Genomic DNA, 24,308 nt, shown 5'->3' with positions numbered 1-24,308 from the left:
GGAAAATTTAAATATAAGATAGGTGTTTTCACCATGGAATTAGGAATTAGCAATGTGATTTAAAAACAAATAAAATGTAATTTCAAGTCAGTAATTTCACATTGAAACTGAAATTTTCCTGATGGCTAAAACCCAATCTCATCGAATGACTAAAGGTCATAGTCTCTTCTTGGCTCATTTTTTATTTTTACCAGGGCCTCAATTACTAGAGTCACTAACCTCCATGCTTCTCAATGCCCACAGGCAACTCAGTTATACAGAGTATGGCCTCTTGCTCTATGCTCGGCTACCCAAGTTATTTTGGAATCTGTCCATTATTACCTAATGAGGGGAAAAGAAACAAACTGCATCCCATGTCTTTGGCATCTGCCATCTTAATTTTTTTCCTCCCTTCTTTCTCATCATATTGTTATACATACTTTCTTGCTACTATTGTTTCATGCATCTCAATGTTGTCTTCAACCCTGCCTGCTTCCTCCCCTTACTCAGATAGATTGTAAACTAGTTGAGGACAGGAACCATGAACTGCTGCTACACCCAGCCCTGCAGGATGGATGTGCCCTCTTAATTCCAGGGTACCATCCTCACAAAGCAAATCTGAATGTCCCCCTGGAACTGAGCAATGTGGCAACCCCAGGACTCCGTGCGAGAGTCCTTTTGTATTTTCCCAGTGTATCCAAGGTAGTCAATCAATAAATATAGATTGTTTAACTGATTATTGATTGTTTAAAGCTACAAGCTCATGTTTTATGTTTCTATAATCAATAAGCATTTTAAATCTTCCATAAGCTTTTCATCTCTAATATTTTAAATATTTTTCTAATAATCTGTAATCCATTTTAAACAATCAGAATAAATGTTAGCCCAGTATTAAAACATTTAAACAAATCTATTTTTTAAGGACCTAGATATTTATGTCAGTGTAAAATATCTATTTTTAATTAATAAATGTATTTGGATCTGTCTCAGTAATAAATCCATTAGATTAAATAAGATTTGGATATTAATAGCACAAATTTACGAGATTTTAATTTTTACTTGTAACACTTCACAAAATATTCTTTGGGTATTTATAAAACAGTAATGAAGGCAAAACACTTCTTTGAATATATATCTCATTTAAAAATGAAAAATTTAACCAGTATGTCTTGGACTAACACCAAAATGGGTAATTCTGGAAATAACCGCAAAATGATAAAATATACAACTGCTTGGTGGTTTCCCTCTTTTGTATAATTTCATAATTTACTGCATTTTCTCCACAACTGACCAAATGGAGATTTTTCTCTGAATTTTAAAGAGTAAGCAGACAATTATATTCAAGTAAAGATGTTAAAAAAAAAATAAAAATAAAGAGGAAGCAGAATGCGAAAATCACAAAATTCAGAACTTAAACATTTTAAATAAGTGACCTCAGAGTTCACAGATCCACTTATAAAGTGTATTCGCTATAAATTATTTTATAAGGAAGCAAATGCTATAATGACCCTACATTTGGCATCAATTGAAATGCACAAGTGCTTTTAGGTTGACTTTTGAACTCCTCTGATTTGTGACACAGATAAGAGTAAATGATGGACTGATGAATTTGTGCAGTTTCTTGGCAAGTTAAGGAATATGGTAAAGTAAATAGTTGATTTCAGGCTACTTTAAGTGTATTAAGCACTTTAAACTCTTTGTTCAGATATGAAGGCCTGTCCCTGGTACTTGAGGAATGTTTTCAGCTTCTTAGTTTTCCTTGAACTTGTGTCCCAAGTCAGGGAGTCTTTGATTGTCCATCTTGATATAAACTTTGCCTCTTGTTTATGTCCTCTAACCTTGACTGTTTGCAGGACTGTGGCCTTGTCTTAATTGCTGCTACCTACAAGTGAATTTTAAGTTTGCCATTCTGATCAAGAGATCAATCTACTTGTCCTAGAGCTGCTCCACCCCAGATTGACTGTCAAGTGTGCATGTATGCACATACATATGTAATTTTGTTTGTGTGTTTGTCGTCATGAATGGTAGAGAAAAAGAATAAAGCTAAAATGCATCATCTGCTCCCTATATGTACTTCCTATAAGGTACTTCCCTTATTTTCTTTAATCTTCACAGTTTATGAACAGAAAATATACTTGCCCAATTAAAGCATATGTAAGGAATATACATAAGGAAACAAATGAGACAGAGGCCACGTATGTTAGTTAAAGTTACACAAATCAAAAGTGTGGAGCCAGAATTTATACACAGGACTCTATACTGTTTTCTGAAGAATGTTTCTCAAAGTCTACTTGCAGCAGAATCTCCTCAGGCACTTGTTTAAAATGCACATTTATGGTTCCCGCCCCTCCCTACCTCATGGAAACCTAGGGATAGATCCCAGAAACACTGCCCTAGTGTGTCCAGAAAATTCAAGGAACGATAGACTTTTTTTTTTTAACGATAGACATCTAAATGATCAAGAAATACTGGAATAAAGGATCTGAAAACTCAAATGACTTTTCCACTTGAAAAGTATTTTATGAAAGTGCCAGGCACCTGAAAATAAGGGTTTATAGTGACAAATGTCCTTTCGGGGATGATTATGGTTTTATGCAAAGTTGATGCCAATAAATCTTTTCTACAAAGCTCAAGTCTCAGTCCAGCCTGGCAGTAAATCATTTTACCTGGCATTGCAATTCCAAAAGGAAAGCCAGTGAGGACAATTTTATGAATGTTGCTTTCCTGGCACTAGCTATCCGAATATTAGTTGCATTGGCATAACTTTTTTCTCATAACCTGCTTTTAAATTGAGAATAGAAAAATATAGTCATTCATCTATGTAGAAAATTATAAAGACTGGAAAAGAGGAAATAAACCAGAGTCTAAGACATCCAAAGGGAAATCATCATTCTATGCATTAAATGAGCAAGGTTGTTGTTGTTGTTGTTGTTTTTCCTGTATGCGGGCCTCTCACTGTTGTGGCCTCTCCCGTTGCGGAGCACAGGCTCCGGACGCGCAGGCTCAGCGGCCATGGCTCACGGGCCCAGCCGCTCAGCGGCTTGTGGGATCCTCCCGGACCAGGGCACGAACCCGTGTCCCCTGCATCGGCAGGCGGACCCTCAACCACTGCGCCACCAGGGAAGCCCTGTTGTTGTTGTTTTGATGAATAAAGTGAAGGTATATCACATTAACATTCAATGAGACACCAAAAGAAAAGAATGTTAATTTACAAAAAGGACCTTATTAACCTACTAGGTTATCAAGAACTTCTAAAGCATTTTTTTCAAAGAGAGGTGATCTGATCTTCTTTTTTCTCACTATTTCACCTTAAAACTGGTTTTAAATAAGGCCTACTGTTCTTTAAAAATTCTAATATTGCCAGAATCTCAATATATGTTAAGTTTCTAGACTAAATTCACCATTAAGGAAAGAGTTGGGAATTCCTTGTCAATCCAGGGATTAGGACTCAGCGCGTTCACTGCTGTGGCCTGGGTTCAATCCCTGTTCAGGGAACTAAGGTCCCAGAACTAAAATCACAAACTGTGCAGCACAGCCAAAAAACCAAAACACAACAAAACAACAACAACAAAAAAGAAAAAAAAAAGAAAGAGTGCTTCTGCAAAGGCATTTAGTTTTCAAAAAAAAGAAAAAGTCAAGTTTAAAAACAGCTGGTAGCAAAGAAAAGTATCAGAATGCCAAGTAATAGCTGACCAGAACTAATATTAATAATTAGTAACTAATATTAATAAGAAACAGAGGGAGGAAGGAAGCTGGTCCATTGACTATAGAAAGGAAAGAATATGAATTAACAGATGCACACTACTATTTATAAGATAGATAAACAACAGGGACCTACTGTATAGCACAGGGAACTATATTCAGTATCTTGTAATAACCTATAATGGAAAAGAATCTGAAAAAGAATATATATTTACATATATATATATACATATATATATATATATAACTGAATCACTTTGCTGTACACCTGAAACATCATAAATCAACTAAACTTCAATTTTTAAAAAAAGACTATGTTTGAATTCAAATGTTACTAATTTGGGGAGGAGGGGAAAGCCTGATATCAAGATTGACTCAGCATCCGAAAAAGTCATGAAATAATCATATCAGGTCTTGTGTGAATCGGGCACACAAACCTAAGAGGTAGAGGAGGTTTCCTGATTCAGGCTGATTGGAGCCAGAAAATGAATCATCTAACTTAGAGACTTTTCTAATTTTCTTTTTTTTTTTAAAAACGTCTTTATTGGAGTATAATTGGTTTACAATGTTGTGTTAGTTTCTACTGTATAACAAAGTGAATCAGCTATATGTATATATATATCCCCATATCCCCTCCCTCTTGCGTCTCCCTCCCGCCCTCCCTATCCCACCCCTCTAAGTGGTCACAAAGCACCGAGCTGAGAGAGTAGCACTGACATATATACACTACCAAATGTAAAACAGATAGCTAGTGGGAAGCAGCTGCATAGCACAAGGAAATCAGCTCGGTGCTTTGAGACTTTCCTAATTTTCTGATTATGGATGCATAGGAATGAGTGAAAATATAATCATTTTTTTTTTCACTTTTCAACAATCTTTCAAAAAGTATAACAAGATAATTTCATCCCATCCTGACAATTTGGAAGTGTATGAGAGGGAGAGAGGCCAGCATCCTTTCTTGGCTCACCTTGGAGTTTCTCTGGCTGGGCTTATTCAGTCAGAATAGGAAGGGCAGGCAAAAAACTACCAAGAGCTGAATGCAATAGTTTATTTTGATTAAAGGCTTTATTCATGAAGCAGGTGATAAGAAGGATGGAAACACTCAAAGAGCCAGGTTGCCTGCCTGGTCATACCAATTCTGCCACATAGGCATAAAGGCAGTGTATGAGTCAAAGATGAAAACACATATCAAGCCTGTCAGCCTCCACTCATTCACCTGGCCACCTTGAGTATTGGTTATTATTCTAGCTCCTCTGTATTCTCTCTTTGGGGTTGCTTTCCATATTTCTGTTGATTAGATACTGCCTATCAGAGAAACTCTGGGGAAATAGGAAAAAAAGCAACTTGACTGTTGCTTGTATTTTTAAAATATGAAGACTTTCCAAATATTCTATTTGCAGAATCAATTTATAACCCCCGCAATCACCAGGGCAAGGCAGTTAAACTTTCCTTCTTCACAAGTATCAATCTGCCCTTTTGTTACTTCATTTCACCTTCAGTGCTGCTTGTGATGCTCCTTTTCATGTAATTTTCTCTGAAGAAGATGCTAGAGAAGTGGGACATCATGGGATCTTCCAGAGGATCTGATGATGTGGTGATGATGGTCTCTGGCCCTGCTGGTGGTAGTCAAAACTCAACACAGGAGTATGACATCCCAAGCAGGAAGCCACACTTGTCAAGGGACCACAAGATTCCTCTTCTGGTCTTGTTTTGCATGCAGGACAGCCCAGAGGAGCCTGATATTTTCTGTGGAAAATCAAGTGATTGAATTTTCCTCAAGGCTAATTGGTAATTGGCTAATTTCCTTTCCTTCATTCAGGCAATTGTTCTTCATCACTAAGAAGTTTCCTGCTGAGTTAATGTGCCCACTTTTATATTTTAATATTTAGAATCAGTACATGTTCACTTGCTTTACCATCTTGAAAACTATATTTTATAATCTTAATGTAAATTATGCTTTATGAATCCTAAACAAAACTGACAAAAGTCTGTAATTGATTAAACCCATCTTTTGGAAGATGGTTTAAATAAATATTGGACTTCCCTGGTGGTGCAGTGGTTGGGAATCCGCTTGCCAATGCAGGGGACATGGGTTTGATCCCTGGTCCGGGAAGATCCCACATGCTATGGAGCGACTAAGCCCGTGCACCACAACTACCAAGCCTGCACTCTAGAGCCCGTGAGCCAGGGGCTCTAGATGGATTTCAACACCCATCTTTTGAAAGTCCCACACTTTCAAGTTTTTAAAAAATGTTACTGAGCTAATACCTGATTTTCAAAAATGAAGTTAACTAAGATAACATGATTGACACTTTTTTCAGCTTACTTAATATTTTAAGCATTTATTTGCACGACTCTCCATTCTGATAACAATTCATTATGGTTGCCCTGATGCCACATGAATATTTGACCCAGTCATAATAAATCATATTAAATATTATGATTAATTAATTTGAATATTTGCTTCTATTTAGTATGAAACTGAATTAAAATATGCTAATAAAAGGTAAGAGATTAAAAAATTAGAAATGTTTATGAATATGTGCATGAAAATCAATATTACCATTTTTCAAAGAGAAACAAATACATAAAATATAATGCCTTTAAGCGTGGCCTTTAGCATCAAACTGATCTCACTACCTCTTCTGAGTACTAGCTGTGTGTCCCCAGGCCCTTTTAAATTCTCAGTTTTTCTCATCTGGAAAATAGGAGGAAATAATAGTGTTTGTAGGGATTAGATAACATTTGTAAAGCAGTTAATGCTCAACACATAATGATAACAATAATTGGTAGTTACTGAACAGTATGTTGATACTTACATTTTTATTTTTCAAAGTAGTAATCTCAAAAAAATTTTGTGCACTATTGGAACTTATGAAAAGCCGAATTATTAAGAGCAAAATCTCTCCCTTGTGTCTGTTTGAGTTGAGGAGTATTATACTCTGGAAACTGAAGGACTTAATCAAAATAAGTCTGTGGGAAAAGACTCAAGCTGCTTAAGATAGTGGAATGAATCTTCAAACTTATCATGTACCCAAGCAAACTCTTCTCCACACTCCTGCCCTGTACCTGTTCTTTCCATGGTTTTCCCCATTTCAGTCCATGGTAAATTCATTCTTCTAGGTGCTCAAACTAAAAACATCAAGAGTTATCCTTGACTCCTTTTTTCTTTTACTTGCCACATCCAATCCATCTACAAATTCTGATGGCTCTCCCTTCAAAAATATTGATACTTGACTACTTATCTCCACATCCTCTGCTATTCTACCCTGCTCTAACCTGAAGCACAAAAAATTAAATCCTGTCTTAATTTGCATTTCTGTAAATACACATAAGTATTAAAATATTCATTACTACTTTTTCCATTTTATGCATTGAAAATTATCTTCAAAAATTTATCTATAGGTATCTTAAAGTAAGAACCTCAAAATAAATAATACTAATTATTTTATGGCATAGCCTTGCTCTTCATAAATAATGCAGTTAAAAATATCATATAACTTTTATTCAAATAAGTCATAGTGTAAAAATGTAGTAATTGCAAACCTCTAAATTACCATTTAATGACCAGTATTTATCAGTACAAAATGTACTGCATCAAACTAGCTTTTTTTTCTGTCATTAACTATGGGATGACTCTTTACTTTGTTAAGATCATTTCTCTATCTTGTTTCATTGCTTGCTTTTCTTCTGTTGGGAAATTATTAGGACCATGAAAATGAAGAGCTAAAGAGGAGGAAGAAAACATGTGTTACTTGGCCTTTCACACTGATCTTCACTAACCCATGTTTTCATGAGCACCAGATTCACCAAGTTTTCAAAGAGGAATAGCAAGTGTTTGATGATGAAGGAAGTTTGGATTTAATTTTCACTTTGAGACACATGGATACTATTCCCTGAAAAAATATTGGCATTCTGAAGATGTTCAAGCACTCTTACTCCAGCAGCTACCAATAGCTCCAACTGCATGTGAGGCTCTGGTGGCTCTGAGGGCTGTCAAAGCAGAGATGTTAGAAACCAGCTGCCTCCTTCATTCATCCTTTGAGATCAGCAAAGGTGGGGGTGGACTTTCCTGCCATCAAATCCTTAGAGCGGCAACTTGCACACAGAATTTGCTCTTACAGAAAAATGATTCAAATAATATGAGCAAAATAACAGCAGTAATAAGAAAGATAACTTGTCCTGCAATTTATTGAGCACTTTCCAGGTATCCAGGACTATTTCAATCGCATCTCATATATTATTTCATTTCATCTCTAGAACATAAGCAAGCAGACAGTTGTGGGCTATCCCCAGAGGAATGGCTTCAAGTAGAGTTATGAAGAACACCCTAAATCTTTAGAGCAGTTCAAAACCACCTTACAGACAAATATTTTAAAAGGTTGAGGTAGGACTTTTATAAGCGCAATGAATTCTATATGGGAAATCCTTCATTGATATATCATAGCAGTCCTTTGAATAAACATTAAGTTCAAGACACTGTATAGGTATGACCCAGAACTAGCAATAATCTTGTCCTCATCATTGATAAAATTGTTTCTTAACCATCCTAAAGTATATATCATGCATCAGAAATTTTAGATGTATGGGATTTTTTTATTCAGAATTCTTGTATTATTTAACATTTTTCCTTCTCCACTTCTTACATATATTAAAAAAATTTTTTTAATCAAGAAAAAATTTTCTGGGTAACTCTTCCTCCACTATCATGACCAACATTTTACTGTTTTTCTCCCCTAGAACTGGAACAGAGACTGATGTACCAGCAGATGTTTCTAATTCAGAATGTCTTACTCTTTCCAGGAAAGGAAAAAGTTTAAACTTAAGTAGCTGCTGTTTATCAGCAGACCAGGTGGAAGAAGAAGACTATCACCTTTTACAAAATATCTCTTCTTCATCTTTCCTTCTTTATTCTGGAAATTTTCTCAGTTCAGTCTTTGAGGTATATCTACTAATAGAGAGTTCAGATCATGGCTGTTGCCTGATCCTTCTTCCTAAGATCAAAGTAGACTAAACCACAAACTTGAACTTAAATAAGAAATCTAAAAGCATGCTATTCTGTGTTGAACATTTGCTGATTCAGGCAGACTTTTATCACCTTATTTTGGTTCTAGCACCCCAATTGTGCTTTAGGTAACCACCATCACCCCTATAAGCAGCTCATGTGCTTCAGAGAAGTATCTCCATGAGCAGCACATGTGGCTCAGGCCTAAACTAATTAGCGTTATGTGGGTCTGTGACTGGTTCAGAGATGGTAACATGATCTAATTAATAAGTTAGTGCAACTAGAAAAAAGCCTAAGACTTTAAATCAAAGGTTGAGGGAACAGGACAAATGCAGTACATTAATGGGGAATCATGTAGCCTGAGAGCTCCTGGAAGAAATTTTGGAACAACCAGGGAGAATCTCCTGAGACTGGAGCTGCGATTTTGGGGTATGTTTGTTACACACCATTATCACAATACCTTTGGTGTATTTGGCTAATACACCAAAGAAGGTAATAGGTCAGGTTCCAGATATTTGAGGTATATCCTCCTGACTTACCCTCAAATTAGAATATTACCAGCAAAACATAAGATAGAGTAATCCAAGGCAGGATGATAACATTTTTAAACACTAGAAGAAACATGTTGTCTTTCTGTTAAGGTTGCTAAGCTTGGAGATTTTGAACCTGGCACCAGTGGCTGTCTTCCCTGACACAATGAGGAGTCTGTTGCAGAATGAAGCTAATCAGAGACAGTGATGAAAGGCAGATAGAGAAAGAAAGAGCAAAAAGGCAAAAGCAAAAGAGAGCATGAGTGCAAGAGAAAGCAGGAATGAGTGAGCAAATAAAAGAGGAAGAGTAATGATTTAGAAGAATCAGTTTCATATAGATAAAATTTAAACTTTTGCAGAAACACATTTTAGGTTACATCAACCCTGTGACTGGCATTTTTCAAATATGAAATACAGATACAGAAATTATATGTTTATTTAACCAGTAATCAATCAGTGATTTCCATCTAACACTGTTAGATGTTCTCATTAAACATCTATAAGTCAATGTCGACTCTAAATTTTTTTAAGTAAAAAAAGCTTAACATGTAAAAAATTACAATGTGTTGTGTAGGAACTGTCATATGGAGAAAGATAATAAGTGCTTAGGGAACACAAAAGAAAGAGATATTAACCCTGTAAGTAAATGAAAATGGGGAAGATATGGAAAAAGAATTCACATAAGGGAATTCCCTGGTGGTCCAGTGGTTAGACTCCATGCTTCCCCTGCAGGGGGTGCAGGTTTGATCCCTGGTGGGGGAACTAAGATCCCTCATGCTGCACAGCGCTGCCAAAAAAAAAAAAAAAAAAGAATTCACATAAGCTGTAGCTAAAAACCAAAGAATAAATAGAAGTTGGTAAATAAATAAATCGTGAATGAGGACAAGCGGAAGGCTTGCATTTGTACTGGAGACTTAAAATTCATGTAAACTGTATCAATTTAATAGCTTCTATTACCAGTATCCTGTGCACTCAAAAAGAGAAATAAAAATCTGCCTTCAAATGTCTATTATTATTATTATTATTTTTGAAGATGTTGGGGGTAGGAGTTAATCAATTAATTAATTTATTTTTTGGCTGTGCTGGGTCTTCGTTTCTGTGCGAGGGCTATCTCTAGTTGTGGCAAGCGGGGGCCACTCTTCATCGCGGTGTGCAGGCCTCTCACTGTCACGGCCTCTCTTGTTGCGGAGCACAGGCTCCGGACGCGCAGGCTCAGTAGTTGTGGCTCACGGGCCCAGTTGCTCCGCGGCATGTGGGATCCTCCCAGACCAGGGCTCGAACCCGTGTCCCCTGCATTGGCAGGCAGATTCTCAACCACTGTGCCACCAGGGAAGCCCAAATGTCTATTATTAATACACCTCACTGATTTTCTTCAATCTTTTCTTCTTTAGTTAAAGCTTTAAATTATACTAAATATTTTCAAGAGAGGAGGTGAGCAAGGCTGACTTGATGTATGAGCCTGTGATATTAGACCTGCTCCAAAAGAAAACATCAGCCAAAAGAGATTGCACTAGCAACTACATGGCACTACTCAAAGGGCACCTGAATGGCTCCTGTTCCTCTTTCCTATTTCCAAATACTTCCTCAACCTGCTAACATGTTTTATTTCCTTTTGTCACCTTGCATTAAATCAGTCTAATTAAAGATTCATTTGAATGGTAGTGTTCATTTTTCACAGTGGAAAAAAAAAGATAAAAGGTGTAGGGGTGTGGGTAAGGGGGATGGGTTGTAGTCATTCACACCTTAGTTTAAACAGTTTGCTTTCCTCTTAACCACAACTTACAGTGTATAAGAAACCAATCCAAGTGCACATGGCAGTGTGTGGTTGGAATTATGAATTTTCTTACAGTCAAAGAGAGCTGGTTTGAATCTTGCCTCTATCACTTTGCTAGCTGTATGAGCTTGAGAAAATTGTTTAATGTTTGGGGTGTCTCAGTTTTCTTGTCTCTAAGATGAGAGAAACATGGTTACTACTATTGTTATATAATATACATACTTGACCAGCACAGTGTCCAGAGCTTGGTTAAGCAACCAATAAATGGTAGTTATTGATACTAGGGTGGAGAAAAAGAGGTAATTTTTTAGCAAGAGAAGTGAGATCCTGGGTGAACGGAAGACCACAAAGGCATACTTTGCCGTTTCAGTACTTTTGCCTGTGACAGGATCAGAGGTGCAGATTCAACAACGATGTGACAATCAAGGTGGAGTTGATGCAAATGTATTCAGTATTATCATGTGTTCCCGATTTTGGTGATAGAAATGTCACATGTAGTTCATTAATATTACATCAACATTTGATCTCAAATTTGATGGTTCTGGATTTTTGTTTTCACTATAACTTTCCTTCTTATGACTGTTCCTTACAGAGTTAGGCAGCAGCACTACACGGGTGCTTAAGGGAAGTGCAAAGAGTGTCTTAAACAAAGGTGAATATTTAAAATGTCTGTTTCCTGGACCGCTTTGCAAAGGTGTATTGGGTCGGCCAAAAAGACCAAAAAGACGTTTGGGTTTTTTCGTAACATCTTACCGAACTTTTTGGCCAACCCAGTATTTTACCAGATCCTGTTTTCAAAGCAGCTTATAACTGATACCTACAAGATTCCTCCTTTTAAAATATGTGCACATTGAGTACAAACTGAGCCTAAAATGTTATTTTTTTTTATCCTTGTCATGAGCATGTTAACATTCCCCAGTTGTCCATTTCAAAAGAACAGTGGGCCTATCCATGTTGTAAGTTTGCTGGACTCTTCCACAGGAAAGTCACTGTGCTAAGAGACAAAGTAGGGATGCTCTTCAGCGAACTTCACGCTGCTTAGACCAAACTCAAAGCCACACCCTTGAAAAGTGATAGAGTAAAACTGCATTTTAATTTCTGTTTTTCCAAAACCTGCCTAATGTAGTTAATTGACAAAAGCAACTGTATTTTCTGATCAGAGACATAAACTGTAAACCTCAAGGCAATTCTTCTCTTGCCAGTGGTTGCCCTTGATAATAAAATAATTACCACATTGACAGCATTCACTCAATTTCAACACTGAGAATTTCTCCCACAAAGCATGCTGGAGAAAAGTGCCAGGCCACAAGACAGTTAAATCGAATTATTTCTGCATTTCGCCCTGGCTTGGTTTAAGTATAAATGCCCATACTCTCTCGGTTATTCCACCTCTGAAAAGCACAGGGATTTTTTTTTTTTTCTTTTTCAGTTTCAGTGTATAGCAGTATTGTTTATGGGACTTGCGACGCCACAGTTTTAAACCCAATATTTATCTTTTTAATATGAAATATTCAACCATTGTTTTGTGTATTTGACAGGGTTGGTCTCTGCCCTGAGACCATACCGAAATGTTTTTGTTTCTCTATGCTTTCTCTTGACCTCAGGCCTTGCTCATTCTGAGCTGCTGAGAACTCTCTCCCTGCCCACTGCTGCTCAGCTCATTTCACCCTCTAACTGCTGTTCACCATCCAGGTATTGGTTTAGTTATTACTTCCTCCAGGAAGCCTTCCCTAATACTTTAATTCTGGGTTAAATGGCATGAGTTCTGTACACTTTTCGCGTTACATTTCAATTGTCTCTTCACTTAGTTGAATTCTCCACTAGACTGAGTTTTCTGAGATCAGAGACACTACTTTGTTTATAGAATGTTTTTAGCAACTGGAAGGAACACAGTTTGTCATTTAACGAATATTTTTTAAAGTATATTTGATTTTTTGTTCTTTTATAGCTATTCTTTTCCTTCCTATCCTATGGTCAGTCAGCATTTGCTCCCCTCACCCATTAACTTTGGTTAACTTTGCTCCCCTCACCCATTAACTTTGGTTAACTTTAGCTGTGTGGTTTGCTTTAACCAATGGGATGTGAGCAGATATAACATATAACACATTTGGGCCAAAGCTTTAAACGCACTTGCATGATTGACACTCCTCTTCTTCCTGCCTTCCACGGTCAGAAAAGCATCTTTCATATAGTGGCTACTCCTCAGGCTTGATTCAAAGAGAGAAGACACTTGATGCAAGCTGAACCCAAAAGAGCCCAGCAGAACCCAGTAACATGAATGATAAATGACTGTTTGTTGTTGCAAGTTGCTAAGATTTGGGATTATTTGTCACCACAACAAAAGTTGATTAATAAAGAAATTGATACCTAGAAGCAAGGCATCAGTGTAACAATAATAAACTAATATATGTAGTATTTGCACTGTGCCTGTTATGGGAGCCCCTGATATTAGAGGAGGCTGGAAAAATGACAACCTATTGTATGCAATGGTGAAAATTTTGGTAATACTGTTACCTGAGATAACTTGAAAGGCAGAAAATATACCTATAAACTTTGCAAAGAATTTTCAAGACGGAATGTTGGTAGCCCAAAATTGCTTTTTAGGCTTTATAAGGAAGAATAAACTCAGAAAATAATTGGACTTTTTTCAATGGAATGGAAGAGAAAAGAAGAATGCAGAAGTCCAGAGACAGAGTTGAAAGATGTTGCTGTTTCTCATCTCCAGCCAGTAAATTATTTGCAAATTAAAACAAGGCCTCAATGCAAAACCAAGTCAAGGGCATGGATAGTTGTTTTCTAGTTGTGTGTACATATTATTACACTGAATAATTTTAATTATTTTTAGTGAATTTAAAGCACTTCAGAAGTTTAGCAACTTGAGCAAATTCTGAATGCGAAATTACCATAATAACATGTAGGCAATTTTAAAGATAATATCAAAGAGATGTTTAAGTGGATAAATAGGAGCAGCTTATATTATCTGTTATCTTTTAGAAGCCTATTATACAGATCAGAAGGCAAAAGCAGTCTTCAAAAATTAATATTGTAAAGTGCCTATAAAGAGTTTTTGTCATCATAAATATGAAAAGTTAATATTTTCATCCTACTAAGTAAAAGTATGCCTAATTAATAATAATAAGATGAGGAGGAGGAGGAGGATTATGATTCAGGCTTGGGAGTAAAGATCAAATCAAGACTGTTGTCACCACACCATTTGTTAAGACCTCTGATCCCTTTAAAGTGATCCCCAGTAAGTCATTTCACTTGTACAAAATGGTTCTGGGTAAAGAAATCATAGATTGGCATAATGGAAGCCTAAAGAGTGCAAATTATCTGTAATTAAGCCTAGAAGTATGTCTGCTAATTATGGATCTGGCTATTGGCAGGAGGCACTAACAGGAAACAAAGATATCAAAGAAACTAACAATGTTTTTTTTTGTTTTAAGTTGTAGTGCCAAAATTGCTACCAGCCTGAATTAAAAGAGGTTGTGATTGTTTGAACAGTAAAACTACCCTTGAGCTCTCGACTTTTTTGACAGGATAAGGAAGCTGTTTGGCATCCAAAAACAGAAGTTTCTCCCAAACAGGATATTGGAAAAGGAAGGACTTCCCAGAAGGTGAAGTCAAGAGTCATGAAGAACAATAGACTATGAAGCTACCTCCAGGAGACAAAATTGAAGATTGGTTAAACACAGTTCCTTACACTCAGGTTAGCAGACTTTATATAACAATTTCTCCATGGGATTTCAGAACTTCTGTGAATCAGTGACTGCTGGGTTCTCACCTTCTTCCCCTTCCTAAATGAGAGTGTTTACTGTGGTTACACTATTTTATTATGGATGTGTAGGTATGTATTTTATCATGGGTGGGTACAAATAACAAGTCTTTTAGGTCATAGGACTTTGGCTCAATAGAGCCACATTTGGGCATGATACAAACTCAAGATCCTGGATTTCAAGCTAGAGGTTTTGATTAGATCAGACCTTGGAGTATCTTTAGGATGGGGTGATTACATTTTTTTTACAGCAAGGAAGTGAACATTTGTGAACTTGTTCACAAGCAGGCCGTGGTAGATTACATTATGTCACAAATATTTATTCCCTCCATACCCTTGCCATGCTTCTCTGTGAGCACAGTCTATTTTCCTTTCCACTGACTTTGACCTGGGTCATATTACTACCTTTGACAAATAGATTGTCTTAGAAGTTTTAAATGTGTTTGAAAATGTGCTTATACATTGTGCATGACTTGGTACCCAATCTTGATGTTTCCCTCCAAAATGAGAATAGCATGTCCAAGATACTAGCTTACTCCTTCAGCCTGGGCTATGGAATGAAAACGTAATTGTCATGGAGCCAAGGTCTAGCTCAACCAAAGTCAGCTAAACCCAGAAAAGCCCTCACCCTCATGAACTTAGGCAATCAATACAAATTTGTTGTTATAACCCACAGAGATATTGGGATTGTTTGTTACAGCAAAAGCTGGCTAACACAAGTTTTGAATGAATTTGTTGTTGAAGATAAAGAAGGAAGAATTATATTGTCTATAAAAATGCTTGGTTTATATAGGAAAACCATGTAAGAGTCTGAATGTACATAAATAAATGAACTCAATCAGAATTACTCACACGTGGAACTAATAGAGATACTATTAGGTTGACCAAAAGGTTCGTTCAGGTTTTTCTGTAAGGTGTTATGGAAAAACCCGAATGAACTTTTCGACCAACCCAATAGTTGAGTTGCTTGGTTATTTGCTACTTGGACAGTAGTTTATTTATTTATTTATTTATTTTTGGCTGTGTTGGGTCCTCGTTGCTGCACACGGGCTTTCTCTAGTTGCAGCGAGCGGGGGCTACTTTTCCTTGCGGTGAGCAGGCTTCTCATTGTGGTGGCTTCTCTTGTTGCGGAGCACAGGCTCTAGGCACGCGGGCTTCAGTAGTTGTGGCATGCAGGCTCAGTAGTTGTGACTCACGGGCCCTAGACCATGGGCTCAGTAGCTGTGGCGCGCAGGCTTAGTTGTGCCGTGGCATATGGGATCTTCACGGACCAGGGCTCGAACCCGTGTCCCCTGCATTGGCAGGAGGATTCTTAATCACTTCACCACCAGGGAAGTCCTGGACGGTCGTTTTGAAGTCAAAAGTAGTGACCTTAGATTCAGAGGCCTAGAGGGGATTTTTTTTTTTTTTTTTTTTTTTTTGCGGTACGCGGGCCTCTCACCGCTGTGGCCTCTCCCGCCGCGGAGCACAGGCTCCAGACGCGCAGGCCCAGCGGCCAAGGCTCACTGGCCCAGCCGCTCCGCGGCACGTGAGATTCTCCCGGACCGGGGCGCGAACCCACGTCCCCCGCATCGGCAGGTGGACTCCCAACCACTGCACCACCAGGGAAGCCCGTAGAGGGGATTTTGATAGGCTTTTTAGACATCTTCTTTTTAAAAAACTAATCAAGAGGTATCTATAGACCCAAAAGTCTGAAAGAAATTCCAGTATATGTTAGAAGATAGGTCAGTGTTTCCAAGGATGTTGATATTTAAAGAAAAGCCTGCAGATTTAAAAAAGGGAATGCCAATGTTGAATGTTTAAGACACTGATTTTTAAATATTTATTTATTTATTTTTGGCTGCATTGGGTCTTTTTGCTGAGCACAGGCTTTCTCTAGTTGCAGAGAGCGGGGGCTACTCTTCGTTGCGGTGCAAGAGCTTCTCATTGCAGTGGCTTCTCTTGTTGCAGAGCACGGGCTCTAGGCCGCCTGGGCTTCAGTAGTTGTGGCTCGTGGGCTCTAGAGAGCAGGCTCAGTAGTTGTGGTGCACAGGCTTAGTTGCTCTGCGGCATGTGGGATCTTCCCGGACCAGGGATCGAACCCATGTCCCCTGCACTGGCAGGCCACTGCGCCACCAGGGAAGTCCCGAGACATTGATTGTTTAATGCCGTATATACATGCCAACTTGAGTAATGAGATTTTGTACCTGGAATGTAAAAATTATGTAGCTTGTTTTTGAATTTTCATCATCCTATAGTAGAGAGTACTTTTTAGATGGAAAAAAAAAAAAGACAAGGGAATTTTACTTAGAAGTATGTTCTGAATGACATGTATGTGTCACTGAGAAAAGAACCAAATTGATGAATGTTGTGGCAAAACCCCAGGGATTTAGGAGTTCACGACTTAATTAGAAGTTCCACATGTAGAAGGAAGTATCTAAATAGGCTTACTTAAGAAGGTCTATCATCTGACTACAGGACTGACTAATCCCTTTATTCATCTTTTTAAATGCTCTTGCAGCTGTGAGAGTTAGCATCATCAGTATAATTTCTAAATTCTAGAAAGATATTTTTACAAGAACTTGTCCCATCTCATGGATTGCTAGTTTTCTGAACTTTTAGATACTGTATCATATTCATAAAAATAACAGAAATGAAAAGATGTTTATATATATATATATCCACAAGTATCCTTCTTAAAGGAGAATTCATGTATTGAGCCATTCATGAATCCATTATTTATTTGTTTATTTTTAACATCTTTATTGGGGTATAATTGCTTTACAATGGTGTGTTAGTTTCTGCTTTATAACAAAGTGAATCAGTTATACATATACATATGTTCCCATATCTCTTCCCTCTTGTGTTTCCCTCCCTCCCACCCTCCCTATCCAGGCGGTCACAAAGCACCGAGCTGGTCTCCCTGTGCTATGCGGCTGCTTCCCACTAGCTATCTACCTTACGTTTGTTAGTGTGTATATGTCCATGACTCTCTCTCGCCCTGTCACAGCTCACCCTTCCCCCTCCCCATATCCTCAAGTCCGTTCTCCAGTAGGTCTGTGTCTTTATTCCTGTCTTACCCCTAGGTTCTTCATTACATTTTTTTTCGTAAATTCCATATATATGTGTTAGCATATGGTATTTGTCTTTTTCTTTCTGAGTTACTTCACTCTGTATGACAGACTCTAGGTCTATCCACCTCATTACAAATAGCTCAGTTTCGTTTCTTTTTATGGCTGAGTAATATTCCATTGTATATATGTGCCGCATCTTCTTTATCCATTCATCCGATGATGGGCACTTAGGTTGTTTCCATCTCTGGGCTATTGTAAATAGAGCTGCAATGAACATTATGGTACATGACTCTTTTTGAATTATGGTTTTCTCAGGGTATATGCCCAGTAGTGGGATGCCTGGGTCATATGGTAGTTCTATTTGTAGTTTTTTAAGGAACCTCCATACTGTTCTCCATAGTGGCTGAACCAATTCACATTCCCACTAGCAGTGCAAGAGTGTTCCCTTTTCTCCACACCCTCTCCAGCATTTATTGTTTGTAGATTTTTTGATGATGGCCATTCTGACTGGTGTGAGATGATATCTCATTGTAGTTTTGATTTGCATTTCTCTAATGATTAATGATGTTGAGCATTCTTTCATGTGTTTGTTGGCACTCTGTATATCTTCTTTGGAGAAATGTCTATTTAGCTCTTCTGCCCATTTTTGGATTGGGTTGTTTGTTTTTTTGTTATTGAGCTGCATGAGCTGCTTGTAAATTTTGGAGATTAATCCTTTGTCAGTTGCTTCATTTGCAAATATTTTCTCCCATTCTGAGGGCTGTCTTTTGGTCTTGTTTATGGTTTCCTTTGCTGTGCAAAAGCTTTGAAGTTTCATTAGGTCCCATTTGTTTATTTTTGTTTTTATTTCCATTACCCTAGGAGGTGGGTCAGAAAGGATCTTGCTGTGATTTATGTCATAGAGTGTTCTGCCTATGTTTTCCTCTAAGAGTTTGATAGTTTCTGGCCTTACATTTAGGTCTTTAATCCATTTTGAGCTTATTTTTGTGTATGGTGTTAGGGAGTGATCTAATCTCATACTTTTACATGTATCTGTCCAGTTTTCCCAGCACCACTTATTGAATAGGCTGTCCTTTCTCCACTGTACATTCCTGCCACCTTTATCAAAGATAAGGTGTCCATATGTGCGTGGGTTTATCTCTGGGCTTGCTATCCTGTTCCATTGATCTATCTTTCTGTTTTTGTGCCAGTACCATACTGTCTTGATTACTGTAGCTTTGTAGTATAGTCTGAAGTCAGGGAGCCTGATTCCTCCAGCTCCTTTTTTCGTTCTCAAGATTGCTTTGGCTATTCGGGGTCTTTTGTGTTTCCATACAAATTGCGAAAGTTTTTGTTCTAGTTCTGTGAAAAATGCCAGTGGTAGTTTGATAGGGATTGCATTGAATCTATAGATTGCTTTGGGTAGTAGAGTCATTTTCACAATGTTGATTCTTCCAATCCAAGAACATGGTATATCTCTCCATATATTTGTATCATCTTTAATGTCTTTCATCAGTGTCTTATAATTTTCTGCATACAGGTCTTTTGTCTCCTTAGGTAGGTTTATTCCTAGATATTTTATTCTTTTTGTTGCAATGGTAAATGGGAGTGTTTTCTTGATTTCACTTTCCAATTTTTCATCATTAGTATATAGGAATGCAGAGATTTCTGTGCATTAATTTTGTATCCTGCTACTTTACCAAATTCATTGATTAGCTCTAGTAGTTCTCTGGTAGCATCTTTAGGATTCTCTATGTATAGTATCATGTCATCTGCAAACAGTGACAGCTTTACTTCTCCCTTTCTGATTTGGATTCCTTTTATTTCCTTTTCTTCTCTGATTGCTGTGGCTAAAACTTCCGAAACTATGTTGACTAAGAGTGGTGAGAATGGGCAACCTTGTCTTGTTCCTGATCTTAGTGGAAATGCTTTCAGTTTTTCACCATTGAGGAAACATCAACATCAGTTGGCTGTGGGCTTGTCATATATTGCCTTTATTATGTTGAGGAAAGTTCCCTCTATGCCTACTTTCTGCAGGGTTTTTATCATACATGGGTGTTGAATTTTGTCAAAAGCTTTCTCTGCATCTATTGAGATGATCATATGGTTTTTCTCCTTCAATTTGTTAATATGGTTTTCTCCTTCAATTTGTTAATATGGTTTATCACATTGATAGATTTGCGTATATTGAAGAATCCTTGCATTCCTGGAATAAACCCCACTTGATCATGGTGTATGATCCTTTTAATGTGCTGTTGGATTCTGTTTGGTAGTATTTTGTTGAGGATTTTTGCATCTATGTTCATCAGTGATATTGGCCTGTAGTTTTCTTTCTTTGTGACATCCTTGTCTGGTTTTGGTATCAAGGTGATGGTGGCCTCGTAAAAGGAATTTGGGAGTGTTCCTCCCTCTGCTATATTTTGGAAGAGTTTGAGTAGGATAGGTGTTAGCTCTTCTCTAAATGTTTGATAGAATTCGCCTGTGAAGCCATCTGGTCCTGGGCTTTTGTTTGTTGGAAGATTTTTAATCACAGTTTCAATTTCAGTGCTTGTGATTGGTCTGTTCATATTTTCTATTTCTTCCTTATTCAGTCTTGGCAGGTTGTGCCTTTCTAAGAATTTGTCCATTTCTTGCAGGTTGTCCATGTTATTGGTATAGAGTTGCTTGTAGTAATCTCTCATGATCTTTTGTATTTCTGCAGTGTCAGTTGTTATTTCTCCTTTTTCATTTCTAGTTCTATTGATTTGAGTCTTCTGCCTTTTTTCCTTGATGAGTATCTTCTTAAAGGAGAATTGATATATTGAGTCGTTCATGAATCCATTATTGACTAAGCATTTACTGAGTACCTGCTACATGCCAACCTTTCTTTTTTTTTTTTTTAATTTGAGTATAGTTGATTTACAATGTTGTTTTAGTTTCTGGTGTACAACAAAGTGACTCAGTTTTATATATATATATATATATATATATATATATATATATATATATATATATATATATATGTTTTTTCCATTATTTATTATAGGATATTTAATGTAGGTCCCTGTGCTATACAGTAGGACCTTGTTGTTTATCTATTTTATATATAGTAGTGTGTATCTCCTAATCCCATACTCCTAATTTATCTCTCCCACACCCCTTTTCCCCTTTGGTAACCATTAATTTATTTTCTATGTCTGTGAGTCTGTTTCTGTTTCATAAATAAGTTCATTTGTGTCTTATTTTAGATTCCACATATAAGTGATATCATATGGTATTTGTCTTTCTCTGTATGACTTCCTTCACTTATTATGATAATCTCTAAGTCCATCCATGTTGCTGCAAATGGCGTTATTTCATTCTTTTTTATGGTTGAGTAGTATATACCACATCTTCTTTATCCATTCATCTGTGGATGGACATTTAGGTTGCTTCCATGTCTTGGCTATTGCAGTAGTGCTGCAGTGAACATTGGGGTGCATGTACATTTTCGAATTGTGGTTTTCTCCAGATATGTGCCCAGGAGTGGGATTGCTGGATCATACGGCATCTCTATTTTTAGTTTTTAAAGGAACCTCCATATTGTTTTCCATAATGGCCGCACCAATTTCCATTCCTACTAACAGTGTAGGTAGGTGTTCACTTTTCTTCACACCCTCTCCAGCATTTGTTATTTGTAGACTTTTTAATGATGGCCATTCTGACCAGTGTGAGGTGGATCATGCCCACCTCTTGATCAACTGAGATGGAGTATAAAAGAAATGACCATCTACTCCAGGAGCTTATAATTTAACAAGTGTGTCAAGATTTATATGTATGAAATAATTAAGTAATAAACTCATGGTGATAAATGATTTTTGTTTTAAAAACAATGGTTCAGGAAATAAATTCTTTGGACTGTTAGAGACTGGGATAAATAAAAGGAGGGCCAGGGCAGTTTCATAGAGGAGTGAGACAGATCAAAGAGAAGTCTGATCTTACGGTTAGGTGGGATTTGTTTAGGTGAGTTCTAACAGCAAGAATAAAGATGTAAACATAGGAAGCAGTAAAGAGAGTACAGCAGTATCTTAAGGAAACTAAATTACTGAGAGGCTTAGGGCTAAAGGAAATATGTTGTGTGCCGTATTTATACTTGAAAATGTCTGCTTGCTTCACAGACAACAATGTTGCAAATGGAGACTATGACTGGCACAAGTAAGATGAGGGTAAGCATGCCTGTCAGGGTCCCGGGGCCTCTAGCTTCTTTGGCATCTTTTGCCAGCTCAGTAGGTATCCCAATTAGCTAAGAGAGAAGCATTTCTAGGACACAGAACTTTTCCTATGAAGAGTTAGAGTTAGTTCTAGTTGAGGAGTACCAGTTTGTGTGATCCCCATCGTATTAATGAAAATAACAAAACACCGTTCGTGAACATACATTGCCCATGTCTTCACTGAGCTGTTGCTGCTTGGAATGGGAGAAACTCTTTATTGTACTTGAGTGGGGAATAAGTGCATAGGTACTAGTATTATTTCGTTCTGTAGAGAGCACAGTCAAGAGATTCCTTATGCCAAGTGATTTCAGCTTTTTTTTTTTTTTTTTGTGGTACCTAGGCCTCTCACTGTTGTGGCCTCTCCTGTTGCGGAGCACGGGCTCCGGACACGCAGGCTCAGCGGCCATGGCTCACGGGCCCAGCCGCTCCGCAGCATGTGGGATCTTCCCGGACCGGGGCACGAACCCGTGTCCCCTGTATCGGCAGGTGGACTCTCAACCACTGCGCCACCAGGGAAGCCCGATTTCAGCTTTTTTGCCTGTGGTCCTCAGTAAGAAATACATTTTAAATCACAATCCAATATACACATTCATAACTATGTCTATATTGATATACGTTAAACATACAAATTATTTTAAGACATTATATACTTTATGTTCATCTGGATAAGAGTAGGCTGTGTTTACTGTTTACTGTAGTTGTGCTGTGAGAGGCTATAAATTTCCTTTAGTGTCTTGCTTTTGTCTCCCCTTTAGTCTTTGGGTTTTCACAGAAACTTCTTTTTTTTTTTTAAGATTTATTTATTTTATTTATTTTTGGCTGCGTTGGGTCTCAGTTGTGGCACTCAGGATCTTCCTTGAGGCATGTGGGTTCTTTCGTTGTGGTTCGCAGTCTTCTCTCTAGTTACGGCGTGAGGGTTTTCTCTTCTCTGGTTGTGGCACGCAGGCTCCAGAGCATGTGGGCTCTGTAGTTTGCAGCATGTGGGCTCCAGTTAAGGCGCTTGCGAGCTGAGTAGTTATGGCACGTGGGCTTAGTTGCCCTGTGGCATGTAGAATCTTAGTTCCCTGACCAGGGATGGTACCCACATCCCCTGCATTGTAAGGCAGATTCTTTACCACTGGACCACCAGGAAAGTCCCGAGACTTCTTAAATAGGATTTGAGCCTTATAGTTCTTTTAGCTGTAATCTCCTGATATTATACAGGAATCCTGTGGATGTTGTGGTAAGATACAGGGGAGGGAAAGTATTCTATAGTCCTATGATTAGGTCTCAGTCTTTTAGTGAGCCTGGATTGGGTGTTGCCCTTTCTCCAGATCAGTTAGGCTTTTGTGAAATCCCAGTTAGGCTCTGGTCAAATAGTTTCCTTTAAGGGTAGACCTTGTTAAGAAGAACAGAGAGTTCTGGGTATATTTCAAAATGGTTACTTTCCCCCTTTTCCTGCTGAAAGCACTAGGGGATTTGTCTCCCATCTACACAGTGAGAAGATGATAGAGCTCCTAGAAGTAAAGCTCAGAAAAGCCTGAGAATCCCTTTAAAATTGGGCCCTATGGAGTTTTTAACTCTCAAGTTTTGGGAGTTATAATTTTCAAACATTGAGGCACTTAGCATTTCATCAATTACAGTTTAAAGAATTCCTACCAATCCTGGCTCCTGCTGCTGGCTTCTGCTCCTGGGCTTCTGTTCCTGGTAGACTGTGATTCTCTGTATCTTCCTGTCTGTCTCTCAGGTTTGGGGAGTAACAATTTATCCTTTGGCCTCAGATCTCTGATATATCTAAGAATTGAAGACTTTCAGTTTGTTCAGCTTTTTTCTTGTGAGGATTGGAGTGGCAACTTCTAAGCTCTTTCAGTACTTCATTATATACAATGAATACTATTTTTTCTGTTCTACTTAATTGTATCTCTTTTTAAAAATTGCTTGTTACAACCCACTAAACTGGGTTACTTTTATGGTTATACAAGTTTTAAAGGAAACACAATTGAATTCTTCTATAACCTGAAAGGGGGAAAACTATGACTCCAGAAGTGATAAAAATGATGAAGTTGATCAGATAAAATTTAAAATGTGATAATAAAAACAGCCAGATTTTTAAAAAAATGATTAACTGGGGAAAAGTATATGTTACAGACAAAAGGCTAATGTCTCTAATATATATAAAAGCTTCTAAAACTAAAGGAAGAAGACAACCCTATAGTAAAATGGGCTAGAAATATGAGCAGAGCTCTTAGGAAAAAGAAATGCACGTGGATCTTAAACCTAAAAAATGGTTTCAACCACGTTCA

General features: G+C 37.7%; 1 long non-coding RNA gene across 1 annotated transcript in view; it reads left to right on the top strand.

Annotated features, from left to right (window-relative positions):
* Positions 1–24,308, top strand: part of LOC115856692 (uncharacterized) — a 116,956-nt gene that overhangs the window by 7,346 nt on the left and 85,302 nt on the right. The window contains exon 2 of the long non-coding RNA XR_004040945.2: positions 14,530–14,699. This is a non-coding gene — a long non-coding RNA (uncharacterized lncRNA). The remainder of the gene's footprint in view (positions 1–14,529; positions 14,700–24,308) is intronic.

Source organism: Globicephala melas, chromosome 17 (assembly GCF_963455315.2).
Source record: "Globicephala melas chromosome 17, mGloMel1.2, whole genome shotgun sequence".
Classification (NCBI taxonomy): Eukaryota; Metazoa; Chordata; class Mammalia; order Artiodactyla; family Delphinidae; genus Globicephala; species Globicephala melas.
This window is presented reverse-complemented; position numbering and strand designations above follow the sequence as displayed.